Source organism: Schistocerca cancellata, chromosome 3, assembly GCF_023864275.1.
Source record: "Schistocerca cancellata isolate TAMUIC-IGC-003103 chromosome 3, iqSchCanc2.1, whole genome shotgun sequence".
NCBI lineage: Eukaryota > Metazoa > Arthropoda > Insecta > Orthoptera > Acrididae > Schistocerca > Schistocerca cancellata.
Window position 1 is genome coordinate 922,387,514 of NC_064628.1, and position 16,632 is coordinate 922,404,145.

A 16,632-nucleotide genomic window follows, 5' to 3' on the forward strand; every position below is an offset into this window, starting at 1 on the left:
CACAGTCCATGTTTCACTCCCATACAATGCTGCCCTTCAAACGTACATTCTCAAAAATTTGTTCCTCAAATTGATGCCTATGTTTGATATTAGTAGACTTCTTTTGGCCAGGAATGCCCTTTTTGTCAGTCCTAGTCTACTTTTTATGTCCTCTTTGCTCCGTCCGTCATTGGTTATTTTGCTGCCAAGGTAGCAGAATTCGTTAACTTCATCTACTTCGTGACCACCAAACCTGATGTTAAGTTTCTCGTTGTTCTCATTTCTCCTACTTCTCATCACATTCGTCTTTCTTCGATATGCTCTCAGTCCATATTCGGTATTTATTTGGCTGTTCATTCCATTCAGTAGCTCATGTAATTCTTCTTCACTTTCACTGAGGACAGCAATGCCACCAGCGAATCATAGAAATTGATATCCTTTCACCTCGAATTTTAATTCCGCTGCTGAAACTTCCTTTTATTTTCATCATTCCTTCTTCGATGTACAGATTGAACAGTAGGGGCGAAAGACCACATCCCTGTCTTACACCATTTTTAATCCGAACACTTCTTTGTCGTTCACTCTTGGCTCTAGTATATATTGTATGTTACTCGTCTCTCCCTATAACTTACCCCTATTTTTTTCAGAATTTCAAACTCTTGCACCACTTAACATTGTCGAAGGCATTTTCTCTGTCGACAAATTCTATGAAGGTGTCTTGATTTTTCTTGAGTCTTGCTTCCATTATCAACCGCCTCTCTAGTGCTTTTACCTTTCCTAAATCCAAACTGATCGTCATGCATCACATCCTCAGTTTTCTTTTCCATTCTTTTTTATATTATTATGAGCTGTTAAGCTGATTGTGAGAAGATTCCCGCACTTGTCAGCTCTTGCAGTCTTCGGAATAGTTGTATGATATTTTTCCGAAAGTCAGATGATACGTCGCCAGACTCATACATTCTACACACCAACGTGAATAGTCGTTTTGCTGCCACTTCCCGCAATGATTTTAGAAATTCTGACGGAACATTGTCTTTCCCTTCTGACTTATTTGATTTTAAGTCCTCCAAAGCTCTCTTAAATTCTGATTCTAATACTGGATCTTCTATCTATTCTAAATCGACTCCTGTTTCTTCTTCTATCGTGTCAGACAAATTTTCCCCCTCAGAGAGGCTTTCATTGCGTTCTTTCCGCCTATCCACTATCTCCTCTGCATTTAACAGTGGAATTCCCGTTGCACTGCGAATGGTACCACCCTTACTTTTAATTTCACTGAAGATTATTTTGACTTTCTTATATGCTGAGTCAGTCCTTCCGATAATAATTTCTTTTTCGATTTTTTCCATTTTTCATGCAGCCATTTCGTCTTACCTTTCCTGAACTTCCTATTTATTACATTCCTCAGCGACTTGTATTTCCGTACCGCTGAATTTCTCTGAACATTTTAGTACTTTCTTCTTTCATCGCTCAACTGAAGTTTTTCTTCTGTCACCGATGGTTTCTTCGGCGTTATCTTCGTTCTATCTGTGTTTTTCTTTCCAGCTTCTGTGATTGCCCTTTTTGGACATGTCCATTACTCTTCAACTGTACTTACTGTTGAGATATTACTTATTGCTGTATCTATAATCTTAGTGAACTTCAAGCGTATCTCGTCACTCCTTAGTATTTCCACTTCTTTGCGTATTGGTTCTTCCTGACTAATTTCTTAAACTTCAGCGTAAGCTTCATCGCTACTACATTGTGATCTGAGTCTATATCTGTTGCTGGGTACGACTGACAATCCAGTATCTGATTTCGGAATCTTTGCCTGACCATGATGTACTCTAACTGAAATCTTCTCGTATCACCTTGTCTTTTCCAAGTACACGTCTTCCTCTTGTTATTCTTGAACAGAGTATTCGCTATTACTAACTGAAAACTATTATAGAACTCAATTAGCCCTTCTCCTCTCTCAGTCCTTGTCCTTAGCCCATATTCTCCTGTAAACTTTTCTTCTACTCCTTCTCAGCAACTTCATTCCAGTCATCCATGACTATTAAATTTTCATCTTTCTCTACGTACTGTATTACCGTTTTAATATCCTCGTATACGTTCTCTGTCTCTTCACCAGCTTGAAAAGTCCCCTGCTGACATGCAGGATCCTTTGTTTCATGACGTTGCTCCATTCCTGTACAAACCCATCCACTCGATGCAGTTTGAGACGAGACTCGTCCGATCAGGCAACATGTTTACAGTTATCAACAGCCCAAAGTCGGTGATGGCGGGCCGAGGCGAGGCGTAATGCTTTGTGTCGTGCAGTCATCGAGGATACACGAGTGGGCCTTCGGCTCTGGAAGCCCATGCCGATGATGTTTCGCTGAATGGTTCGCATGCTGATACTTGTTGATGACCCAGCATTGAAATCTGTAGCAATTTGCGGAAAGGTTGCACTTCTGTCACGTTGAATGATTCTCTTCAGTCGTCGTTGAACCCGTACTTGCAAGATCTTCTTCCGGCCGCAGCTATGTCGGAGATTTGATGTTTTACCGGCTTTCTGATATTCACAGTACACTCGTGAAATGGTCGTACGGGAAAATACCCACTTCATCGCTACCTCGGAGATGCTGTGTCCCATCGCTCTTGCGCCGACTATAACACCACCTTGAAACGCACTTAAATCTTGATAACTTGCCATCGTAGAAGCAATAACAGATCTAACAGCTGCGCCAGACACTTGTTGTCTTGTATAGGTGTTGCCGACCGCAGCGCCGTATTCTGCCTTTTGTGCATTTGAATACGCAAGCCTAAGCCAGTTTCGTTGGCGCTTCAGTATGTCTTTCATTCAAAATGATAAAATGCAGTAACCTGTCGTCGTTTTAGTTCCAGCTTCATTAAAGCATATGCAGATTTTGGCTACTAACTAGCCATTATCAATGATAAAAATGCAGAAGTGCACAATCAGAGTGTAACATACGAAAATTACAACTCATAATACAATCTATACCGCTTGTACGTTGAATTGCGTACCCGTATTTTGGAGTTGTTATATGTGCCCTAACATATCTACGCCTGTTGTTGAGGTTCTTCTCACAATTCATTGAAGAGCATTGTGTCATGAAAGTAGGCTTTGGAGAGAACGCGTCAGTTGGATGCGTGGCACCCTCTATATGAACTGATGGCTCTCGATCTTCCACAGACATGAGGTAGCAGGTATGGGGTAGCCAAGGACGTGGAAACGTGGGTTCCACTGTGCCAAGACTGCTTGGTAGCTACAACAGGAAAACGCAATTAATTAGCGGGAGTACAAAATAAGAAAGTATTTATTACTTAACTTTGTTGTAGTTCATGATCTGTTGGTTAACAATTATAGAAGACGCGACTAGACTAAGCGTCTGTAGAATGACGTAATTTACATGTCACAAATCTTGCAGTGGCGAGTTAATCTCTCGTAATCTTGAATGTCGAATCCAGTGAATTTGGAGGCTAACTTGGAACTGGGCTACAAAGACTTGATGGCAGCAATGAGTGAGCTGCAGACGATGACTGACTAACATCGGCGCTGGCTGACCACTGAGCGCGGCTGCGAACTGTAGACTGGCACGACTGCACTACACTCCTGCTGCACGTGAAGTGGCCCAGCGGCGCCTCGCGGCGAGCGTAAGTACTGCGACTGGCTGTGTAGTCTTTGCATGGAGGTAAGAATAGAGGGAGACGCCGTGACGTCGCAGCTGTGAAGCTATGTGAAGCCGAGGGTAGCCATCTCAATCCGACCAAAACATTGCTGCTGTAAGCTTGTGTGCATAGGCTTGTCGCTCGCTTTTGGAAGGATTTTGCGCTATTATGGTGACTTGCGTGGTGTTCGAATGTACGAATCGTTCTGATTGTGATGCGAAATCGAAGGGAATAACATTTCGTGTGTAAGTTGTCTCGTTAAGTGTGATTTTACAACTTCATTGTGAATGAACGTGCGCTACATCGGTACTTGTACTATAGCGTGTTTTTCTCGTGTATGATTTTAGATTTCCTAAAAATGAAAGTCGGAAAGCTCTGTGGGAGAATGCCGTGAGGAGGAAGAATTGGCGTGGGTCTAAATGGAGCACTATATGTTCTCAGCATTTCCGAGAAGAGGACATAGACTGAACTTCCCTTTCAACAGTAAGGCTCCGAGAAAATGCTGTACCATCAGTTTTCCCCACACACCCAAAACATTTGCAAAAGGTATGTTAATTCAAAGAATTAAATTCTTAGTTTTCAAGTTCACGTTTCAGTATAATACGTACGTATCGTCTATAATCGAAGTGTTGGTAACTCACTTTGTCTTCATCATGTACCAAATTAAAAGATAACACTACATTAACTGGCGCATAGTATAGGCCTAAACAGGACACTGTGTAGATTTGCCATTCTATGTACCGTATTTCAGTAAATATTGGTGGTAATGAACAGTGTTTCCCAGTAGTGTAACGTAACTGAAATGTCCCAGTACGTATTACAAACAAGATGTATTTATGGGGCTTTGGAGGGAGGGTATAGCTAACTTAGTTTTCAGTTTATATTATTTATTTTGTGATACACGTTTATTACTGAATTCAAAAAATGGTTCAAATGGCTCTGAGCACTATGGGACTTAACATCTGAGGTCATCAGTCCCCTAGAACTTACAACTACTTAAACCTAACTAACCTAAAGATATCACACACATCCATGCCCGAGGCAGGATTCGAACCTGCGACCGTAGCAGTCGCGCGGTTCCGGACTGAAGTGCCTAGAACCGCTTGGCCACAGTGGCCGGCTATTACTGAATTAACAAAATTGTATCGTTTACATTGAAGGCTAGCTATTCGTAATATTACATTAAAAACTATTTTTAATCAGAAGAAACGCGGAATTTCGCCTTAACGAGATTTTATTTTAAACAAAAACTTTTAAACAACCAATCTGATGACGTTACATGCGTATATGGTGCAATTAGCGACTGTAATACACGCAGCGCTATAGCACACTGGCAATGTTTTGGTCAGAGTGTCATGGCAGCGAGCCACGCCCCCATGGCTTCAAAACGTAGTGCGGCTGGGATACGTAGCGCCATCTCCCCTTATTCTTACCTCCATGACTCTTTGGCTAACACAGCCGTTCTTCTGTTCCGTTTATCGAGGGAATCGCATCCGGCGGATCGATCTCTCAGGCCGCGGTGTGGTCGTGTGACTGACGACATCACATGAACTACACAATACGTAACCTTCATAGTACAGCAATTAGGGTGTCCAATGAAATTTAAAATTTGCACAGGAATAGAATAAAATAAAATAAAGTACAACTAAAATTATTGATGATATTTAACAGTTAACATTAGCAGATATTAAAAAATACCAGATCGACTACTTGTGAGCCATTATCTGCTTAGTATTTAAAAGCATGGCTAAAATCACTTTCGTAAAATTTACAGGCAGGTAGTAGGCACATGATGTAAACTGAGACAATGGAATTGCTTTGAATACCTTTCTTTTTATAATTTTATAATCGTCATTAGGAGGCATGCGGTTACTAATACTTATTGAATAGTTCGTAGCCAACTGATATGCACTATGAACTATGCACAGCCTACCTTCATCACACAGTAGTGCATAACGAACTATGGCAACGGCCTTGCCTCAGTGATAACACCGGTTTCCGTCAGATCGTCGGAGTTAAGTGCTGTCGGGCTCGGCTGGCACTCGCTTGGACCACTGCAAGATACCTCGTGTGGGAGGGAGAAAGAGGTGTGAACTTTTATTTAAACTCTATAAATGAAGGAGGGCTGTTCAACATGTAAGTGGTTTATTCAGTGAAACTGCATTAAACTGCATATGCAATAATTATTGAAATTTTACCAAATTCCCGGCCGAAGTGGCCGAACGGTTCTAGGCGCTACAGTTGGGAACTGCGGGACCGCTACGGTCGCAGGTTCGAATCCTGCCTCGGGCATGCATGAGCGTGATGTCCTTAGGTTAGTTAGGTTTAAGTAGTTCTACGTTCTAGGGGACTGATGACCAAACAAGTTAAGTCCCATAGTGCTCAGAGCGATTTACTAAATTCATTTAACAATCACTCACAAATTATTCAAATAATGATAAGCAAAAATAAAAAAAATGGGTCGCCGGGTACTGTAGAAAGTTTTAATATCTTTTGTGTGGGATCTAAAATTTAAAAACCTCTCTCACACCGGCCTGATTTAGCTTCACTGATCAGGATAGTAAAAACATGCGTATATTAAGGGAATTTTCATTGACGAAGCAGGCTTGTCACATTCACACAGTTCAATACTGTTCTATCCTGATTAAATTGAGCTTAACTTAAATTCCATAAGGCAGTGAAGCAATTTCGAAGTCTCAGTGCGACGTAAATTGTCCGTCGATCTCCTGGAAACATTTGTAATAATTATTAATTTTCGGTGATCACATGGGGAAGACCGGAGATCTGCTGGTAAGACCGTGTTAGCCTATTTATTTGAAGTAACTGGATATCTTGAGCATACAAAACGGCAGGTTCGTCCAGTGTAAATCAGACGTTCCCCACTGATCCCGTGCAACACAGCGTAGTAAGCAGACACTGTCAATAATAATCAGTTAAATAATACGCGAACACACTTACTTTAGTTTAGTTCATGTATTAAATTCCTTCTCATACAGAATCTCATCAAGATGGCGACTAGCTCAACAATACAAACATATACATCCTTCTTTCACGACTAAACGGCAAGAAGTCTCCTATTCTTTTCCTAAGAGAAAACATAGATAGCAGAGAAGCTATTCCATGGAGTAAATGAACGCTCCAAGGAATAATTGGGCTTGAAACTACTTTGCATTGATAATCGGTAAGATAAGAAGAGATATTTCGAGATATGTACTGAGTTATATAATTTATAAAATTTCTGAAAATATCGCGGAGAGACCGCTGCAAGAGACATTACAAAGTATAAAAACAACAACAACAAACAGAATCGAATTGGCACCAAGAGCTCACAACAAGTGAATTATATAAGGTGGCTGCCCTGGTATTTGCCTTTTAACATGAGCATTGTATGACTTCATTATAATTTAATATATAAATAAATTACACGAGACGAGTTGACCTGGTGTAATAAATGAGAAAGGAATTAAAAAAAAAAACAGCTGAACAGATGACTCTCTTAATGGGCAAACAGTGATTACTGTGCCTTGCGTCTTTATGAGCATCTAACACATTGCAAAGAAATTGAAGAAAGCGAAAGAAGAATGCGCAGCTAGGAAGGCGGGCGTTTCCTGCATTACCATGTTCATAGCGTGGTCGGCGTGGCGGTGGAGTCGGCTGATTGCGTGTGGCTGCATCAAGACTCTGCTGGCGACGTAGTTGATAGCGTCTCACGTGCCCTACGCTGAAAATAGTGACCGAAATCTGTTACTGGAAGTTATCATTACTGGGCGACGGTATGCGTCCATCTGCAAGTGGAAACCTACGTGAAACTGCATTAAACAAAGCACAAAACTGTTCCAACAGTACTACCGTCATCGGACATGTAGTGAATCAAAATATGATCCTGAGTTAAGCTCTTGATAATGCGCACAGTCAGTGAAGCTTGTTGGGTTGGCAGAAGAGCCAACACCGTGTTACTAGAGGAGGCCGAAATGCACGCGTTTTAGCTCACGCAGGCTGGCGTGTGGAGGGAAGAACCGCTGACGTGAGGTCTGGAACGTGACAAGGAATTAGAATTCAGAAAGCGGACGTAGCTAGTATGATACTTAACTTTAATCCATTGATGATGAACATCGCTCTTGATGGTACATGATTCACAATATTGTCTGTTCAGAATACATTCTTGAAGAATGTGGCGCCTTGCTAGGTCGTAGCAAATGACGTAGCTGAAGGCTATGCTATACTGTCGTCTCTACAAATGAGAGCGTATTTACTCAGTGAACCATCGCTAGCAAAGTCGGCTGTACAACTGGGGCGAGTGCTAGGGAGTCTCTCTAGACTAGACCTGCCGTGTGGCGGCGCTCGGTCTGCAATCACTGATAGTGGCGACACGCGGGTCCGACGTATACTAACGGACCGCGGCCGATGTAAAGGCTACCACCTAGCAAGGGTGGTGTCTGGTGGTGACACCACAAAGCTCGCGTACTTGGAACTAACAAACTTTACTCTCTACGCTGTTTGCGAGGAATGCAAAATGCATCGTCTCATGACAAGCGATAAGAGAATCCTTGCGACTTATCGAAAGCAGCCAAGAGTGAACTCCCGCTTCCTCACAAGGGAACCTCCCCATCGCACCCCCCTCAGATTTAGTTATAAGTGGCTCAGTGGATAGGCCATGAACACAGATCAATCGAGAAAATAGGAAGACGTTGTGTGGAACAGTGAAAAAAATTAGTAAAATATACAAACTGAGTAGTCCATGCACAAGATAGGCTACATCAAGGATAACGTGAGCTCAGGAGCGCCGTGGTCCCGTGGTTAGCGTGAGTAGCTGCAGAACGAGAGGCCCGTAGTTCAAGTCTTCCCTGGACTGAAAATTTTACTTTATTTATTTTCCCAAAGTTATGATCTGTCCTTTCGTTCACTGACGTCTCTGTTCACTGCAATAAGTTTAGTGTCTATGTTTTGCGACCGCACCGCAAAACCGTGCGATTAGTAGACGAAAGGACGTGCCTCTCCAATGGGAACCGAAAACATTTGATCGCAAGGTCATAGGTCAACCGATTCCTCCACGGGAAAACACGTCTGATATATTCTATACGATTCTGGTGACGGCATGTGCGTCACATGACAGGAATATGTTGTCGACCCACCTAACTTGTACACTTGGGGAATGGGTAAAAAGATTCTTCTACCTTGCCCGATTTAGGTTTTCTTGTGGATGTGATAATCAGTCCCAAAAAAGTGATGAAAACATAAGAGTTTGTCACATAAACTGAAAATAAAAAATTAAATTTTTCACGCGAGGGAAGACTTGAACCTAGGACCTCTCGTTCTGTAGCTACTCTCGCTAACCACGGGACCACGGCGCTCCTGGACTCTTCAGTCTTCTTGATGTTGCCTATCTTCGCATGGACTACTCAGTTTGTATATTTTACTAATTTTTTTCATAGTTCCACACAACTTCTTCCTGTTTTCTCGATTGATCTGTGTTCAGTTTTTCAAGGCCTACCCACTGTGCCAACTTACAACTAAATCTGAGGGGGGTGCGATGGGGAGGTTCCCTTGTCAGAAGCAATATTCGGAATCCAATACTAGTGCGCTCCTCGCACCTGGAGAGAGAGAGCCGCTCCCCTCCAGCGTCTTGTCTCCGCCCTTCCGCAAATTACGTAGCTCGTACTATTTTTCAAAGCGAACATTAAATTCTTGCCAATGAAGATGTCCCTTTCAAAATTTTCTCCCTCCTTGCCGTCGAATTCCGCGAGGAAAAGAGAGCGATACTCTATGTGAGACAGAGTATACAAATAAACCAAGACTTCTCCCTTTGAGTATTGCCGCTACGTTCGCAGGTGTTCTGCTCGCGGGAAACGGCCAAAACTCCCCGGGTTACTTGAGATTCTTGGACACCCAAGTCGTGCTGTTGCTATTCAACTCGCCGCTCTGACCGTGTTACCTAGAATCGTGGCAAAGCTGTTTTTCGCTCTAAGTTTGTAGTTTCCGCTGCCTCGGGCACACGTGCGAATGTCCACGACTTCCCTTGGCAGCATGTTGATGAATGCAGCGTCTTCGCCTGTCGCTAATCCTCTGTGAAGCGTGCCGACATGGGGGCGCGACCGCCGCTCGCCCGTGGGCGCACTACCTGTGTCCACCTGGTCGCCGGGCTTCCCAGCTAGGAACGAGTGAGAAGAATTCCCTTCATGCACAAAGTGTACCAAGTTTGCAAACAGAAGAATCATAGCCCTTTACCGATGCTTAATGACACAATAATTCACCTCCATAACACTTCATATATTGCAATAAACTAATGACTGATTTTAAAAGCAATTATCTCCTTTAATTATAAACATGAAAAGCTTCGACGCTTTTCACATCTCAGGTCTGCCGGGTGCTGTGGCAAGCGCGGTGCACTCAGACCTCTTGAGGCCAGTTGAGAAGCTATCTGTCTGAGAGGTAGCGGCTCCGGTCACATAAACTGACAACGGCTCGGAGAGCGGTGTACGGACCACACGCCCTTCCGTATCCGGTCAGTACCACTGGGCCTTCGAGGGCTGTTCGGACAGTGTTTGTTTTCTATAATCAGCCGTACCAAGAGCCTAAGCAACAGGTGTAGACGTGTAAGTAGGCTGTTTATGTTTTCTTATTGGCAACGTTACGTAGCGCTCTGTATGAAAATCACTGGCTGTGCTGTGTGCAGTCTGTGGCCAGTTTGCATTGTTGTCAGCCATTGTAGTGTTGAGCAGCTGGATGTGAACAGCGCGTAGCGTTGGGCAGTTGGAGGTGAGCCGCCAGTAGTGGTGGATGTGGGGAGAGAAATGGCGGAGTTTTGAAATTTGTAAAAATGGATGTCATGAGCTGCTGTATATATTATGACTTTTGATGACTATTAAGGTAAATACATTGTTTGTTCTCTATTAAAATCTTTCATTTGCTAACTATACCTATCAGTAGTTAGTGCCTTCAGTAGTTTGAATCTTTTATTTAGCTGGCAGTAGTGCCGCTCGCTGTATTGCAGTAGTTCGAGTAACGAAGATTTTTGGTGAGGTAAGTGATTTGAGAAAGGTACAGGTTAATGTTAGTCAGGGCCATTCCTTTGTAGGGATTTCTGAAAGTCAGATTGCGTTGCGCTAAAAAATATTGTGTGTCAGTTTAAGCACAGTCGTATATAATTTTTCAAAGGGGACGTTTCAGACGTACGAGGGTACTTATAACAACTCCGAAATACCGGTATGTAATTTAATGTACAAGCAATATAGGTTACGCCATTGGTATGTTCTGCTAATGTACTTCCTGTATTTTTAGCATTGTTAATGGCTAGTTACTAGCAGAAATATGTATCTGCTCTAATAAAGCTTTTTATCATTTCAAAATTTATATCACAGTCGTGGAACGCATTGCATTTTCCTAATGGAAGGCAATTTGATGACTATCAAATATGGAATTTTCTAGAACGACAATATCCCCTACATACGTAATAAGTCATTTCAGTAGTATCGATTTTAATTAATGATTTTTCTCTGCTCGCATAACATTTTCGGAATATTCTCGATCGAACTATTCTTTTTCCACATTCATCATCGCAAGAGCCAATCATTTATAGAAAGCTACAGAGCTGAGCGACTGCATGTATTTATTGGTGATTTCCATCGAATGACAGCGTCCTTACGACATCGGCACACTCAAACGTATTAAAGCAAGTCCACTTACTTCTTACTAAGATTGACGTTCAGCGTTTTAAAGCATTTTAATGGCATCTAGCAACGATATGCCACTACCACCCTGATTCTAAATCAGACGACGGATAACACGCTTTTATTTTCTTTCCCTACAGAGGTTGACCTACAACAAGCACCGAATTGTCCGGTTGTCTCTGTACCGCAATTGTGCAGGTCATGTAAAACGCGAAATGCAACGGGTGGGTACTGACTGCGGAAATGCAATGGCGCCGGCAAACAAACTGCGGAAAACAAACGACCCGAATCGCATGTGGCCCCAAAATACAATGAGCCAGCATTAAAGCTTAGCTGTGAGCACAACGGAGGGATTAGAGTGGTAAAGTAGCTACACAAAAGCGTGACGGAGACAATACAAAACAAAAGGCTTCTACGTTTTCTGATATGTGGACAGGATGGGAAGACAGAAGACAGAAGAAAAATACGGAAACCTATTTTATCAGAAACTGAAGTAAAGGTGTGTGCAGGTTAACATACATCGGGTTTCTCAGGTCTGGAGAGCTTTAGAAAATACAGTGACGCAAATGGATTAATGAGAATCACTGCATTTTATAGAAGCAACCCTTCTAGTGTCGACTACTTCTGCTTCGAAGCTTATTTAATTGACTTACAGAAATGTAGTTCATATCACCGTATCTGACACCATCAAATATGCGTAACATGACGTTTCTTAACATTGAAGTTCTTATGGTCGTCAGTCCACAGACTGGTTTGATGCAGCTCTCCAGGCTGTGCAAACATCCTTTGGAAATCGCATATTGTAGTGAAGTATTCGTCCCCCCCCCCCCCCCCAGCTACAATTTTCGGCCACCAGTACGTTCCCACCCCCTCCCTCTATTACCAAACTGACTAATCCTTGGTGCTTCGGTATGTGTCCTATCAACTGACTGTTAACTTTTACGACTACGTGTCGAATCGTCATCAATCTTTTGTTGCGCTACATTTAAAAGTTCCTGTTTTCTTATTGTCTGAACTATAGCGCACGACAAAAAAAGTAAACCTTCCAGAAAAGGAGGAGGAAACGAAATGAAGCTTCACTGGCCGAGAGGATGTGTAGTGTTATTTCAGTGATTAAAAAACCGAGTCAAAATTACAAAGAGTTTGTCACTATAAGTCCACTTACCAGTATGACGTTGCACCCCATCTGACACCGATGCATACATCAATTCGACTGGGTGTCACAAAACCATTGCATCCTGAGGAAAGGTAGAGCCCACAACAGTTGTAGCTGGTCCTTGGCAGCCCAGATATTGACGCTGGGAAGGGGTGGACTCCCGAAGAGCACCCACTCGTGTTCTATTGAGGACAAATCTGGGGACTTGTTGGCCACAGAAGTACCTCAACTCCAGGTAGACATTTCTCAATGATACGTGCTATGTGTGAACGAGCATTGTCCTGTTGAAAACCTGCACCAGAACACTGTGGCATAAGAGATTGTGACGTCAAGGTTCCCTCAGTCACTACCAGTCGCGACACGAAACCCTTCCTCTATTTCCATCCGTGCTATGGACGGGCCATGGGACTTCGGCTGTTCGCTTACGTAGTAAAATGAAACACCCGCAGCCGTCGTCTACATATTACACTCCTGGAAATGGAAAAAAGAACACATTGACACCGGTGTGTCAGACCCACCATACTTGCTCCGGACACTGCGAGAGGGCTGTACAAGCACGCACGGCACAGCGGACACACCAGGAACCGCGGTGTTGGCCGTCGAATGGCGCTAGCTGCGCAGCATTTGTGCACCGCCGCCGTCAGTGTCAGCCAGTTTGCCGTGGCATACGGAGCTCCATCGCAGTCTTTAACACTGGTAGCATGCCGCGACAGCGTGGACGTGAACCGTATGTGCAGTTGACGGACTTTGAGCGAGGGCGTATAGTGGGCATGCGGGACGCCGGGTGGACGTACCGCCGAATTGCTCAACACGTGGGGCGTGAGGTCTCCACAGTACATCGATGTTGTCGCCAGTGGTCGGCGGAAGGTGCACGTGCCCGTCGACCTGGGACCAGACCGCAGCGACGCACGGATGTACGCCAAGACCATAGGATCCTACGCAGTGCCGTAGGGGACCGCACCGCCACTTCCCAGCAAATTAGGGACACTGTTGCTCCTGGGGTGTTTGGCGCCGTGCAGGTTAGCGCCACAATCAGGACTGCATACGACCGAAGCACACAGGGCCAACACCCGGCATCATGGTGTGGGGAGCGATCTCCTACACTGGCCGTACACCACTGGTGATCGTCGAGGGGACACTGAATAGTGCACGGTACATCCAAACCGTCATCGAACCCATCGTTCTACCATTCCTAGACCGGCAAGGGAACTTGCTGTTCCAACAGGACAATGCACGTCCGCATGTATCCCGTGCCACCCAACGTGCTCTAGAAGGTGTAAGTCAACTACCCTGGCCAGCAAGATCTCCGGATCTGTCCCCCATTGAGCATGTTTGGGACTGGATGAAGCGTCGTCTCACGCGGTCTGCACGTCCAGCACGAACGCTGGTCCAACTGAGGCGACAGGTGGAAATGGCATGGCAAGCCGTTCCACAGGACTACATCCAGCATCTCTACGATCGTCTCCATGAGAGAATAGCAGCCTGCATTGCTGCGAAAGGTGGATATACACTGTACTAGTGCCGACATTGTGCATGCTCTGTTGCCTGTGTCTATGTGCCTGTGGTTCTGTCAGTGTGATCATGTGATGTACTTGACCCCAGGAATGTGTCAATAAAGTTTCCCCTTCCTGGGACAATGAATTCACGGTGTTCTTATTTCAATTTCCAGGAGTGTATTTTACAACATGGCAACCAGTTTCTGTGACTCAATACACTACGCAGTTGTAGTTCGTAGTTGACGTTTTCAGACACGACATCGCTGTTACAGTATTCTACGGAAGCCAGTTCATAGATGTTGGCCACTGATGAGATCGTCTATACGATCGGAGTTCACCCCCTCAGCATCAGCTGAGGCCTGGATATGGTGTGATGAGTCACCGAAACATGTTGCCATTTAAGCTTATCCACTACGAATATTTTAGAACCGCGATTGTTAACTAAATGCAAAAAACAACTGCAACCAGTCACTTTTTTTGAATAGTTACTTATTAATCCATGAACTGGTTTCCAAACCTTTTCAGGTTCATCTTCAATAGTTTTCTGGAAGTTACATACCTATTTGTAGCATAATGCTGGGTGCTGACCTGTGACAAGAAGATGGAACATGCTTTAATAGCATAACTTTTACACATATTGCCTCTAGCTGAAATAAACAGAATTTGCCTTAACTAAAATTCAAGATCACATTAATGTAAGAACAGAAAGTCAACAGTTCAATTTGAACTTTTGTTCTTGGTTTTAAATATAAAGTTCATCACAAATAGATAACGTTTATACAATACAGGCCATTAAAATTGCTACACCACGAAGATGACGTGCTACAGACACGAAATTTAACCGACAGGAAGAAGATGCTGTGATATGCAAATGATTAGCTTTTCAGAGCATTCAAACAAGGTTGGTGCCGGTGGCGACACCTACAACATGCTTACATGAGGAAAGTTTCCAACTGATTTCTCATACACAAACAGCAGTTGACCCGCGTTGCCCGGTGAAATGTTATTGTGATGCCTCGTGTAAGGAGGAGAAATGCGTACCATCACGTTTCCGACTTTGATAAAGGTCGGATTGTAGCGTACCGCGATTGCGGTTTATCGTATCGCGACATTGCTCCTCGCGTTGGTCGAGATCCAATGACTGTTAGCAGAATATGGAATCGGTGGGCTCAGGAGGGTAATACGGAATGCCGTGCTGGATCCCAACGGCCTCGTATCACTAGCAGTCGAGATGACAGGCATCTTATCCACATGGCTGTAAAGAATCGTGCAGCCACGTCTCTATCCCTGAGTCAACAGATGGGTACGTTTGCAAGACAACAACAATCTCCACGAACAGTTCGACGACGTTTGCAGCAGCATGGACTGTCAGCTCGGAGACCATGTCTGCGGTTACCATTGACGCTGCATCACTGACAGGAGCGCCTGCGATGGTGTACTCAACGACGAACCTGGGTGCACGATTGGCAAAACGTCATTTTTTCGGATGAATCCAGGTTCTGTTTTAGCATCGTGACGGTCGCATCAGTGTTTGGCGACTTCGCGGAGAACGTACATTGGAAGCGTGTATTCGTCATCGCCATACTGGCGTATCACCCGGCGTGATGGTATGGGGTGCCATTGGTTACACGTCTCGGTCACCTCTTGTTCGTATTGACGGCACTTTGAACAGTGGACGCTACATTTCAGATGTGTTACGACCCGTGGATCTACCCTTCATTCCCTGCGAAACCCTACATTTCAGCAGGATAATGCATGACCGCGTGTTGCAGGTCCCGTACGGGCCTTTCTGGATACAGAAAATGTTTGACTGCTGCCCTGTCCAGCACATTCTCCAGATTTCTCACCGATTGAAAATGTCTGGTCAATGGTGGCCGAGTAACTGGCTCATCACAATACGCCAGTCACTACTCTTAATGATCTGTGGTATTTGTGTTGAAGCTGCATGGGCAGCTGTACCTGTACACGGCATCCAAGCTCTGTTTGACTCAATTCCCAGGCGTATCAAGGCCGTTATTACAGCCAGAGGAGGTTGTTCTGGGTACTGATTTCTCAGGATCTATGCACCTAAATTGCGTGAAAATGTAATCACATGTCAGTTCTAGTATAAACTATTTGTCCAATGAATACCCTTTTATCATTGCATTTCTTCTTGGTGTAGCAGTTTTAATGGCCAGTAGTGTACATATTACCTCTTGCTAAAATAATCAGAATCACCCTTATTAATATTCCACCAAGTGTGCTGGTGTAAGCTGTCGCCGGCAAATATGTAACTCAAAGATCGATAGCTAGCTATGGATCAGACGCGACTGCCTTGAGATGGACACGGCGACAGGCAAGACGCCGCAAACGCCCTCTCAGCACCATGTATTTAGGCTGCCGCCACTGACCATAAGGCCTCACTCAAAACTCACTCGCACTCAGGCTATAATAGCGCACAGCGACAAGATTAGTGACTAAAGTTTGAAATAGCAGCATTTCCTGTAGTGTCTGCAAGACGACTATTACTGATGAGCTTGTACCACGATCATGGATTCTGTTCAAGTCAAGGGGCTCCGGAAAGGCTCAAAATCATGAAAAGTTCAATTTTTACTTTCTTGCGTTTTCTGAATCTTTTAATAGATATATAATTTATTCAATTCCGAAGACTACAACTATTTTAAAATTTTTTTGAAATGTGTTC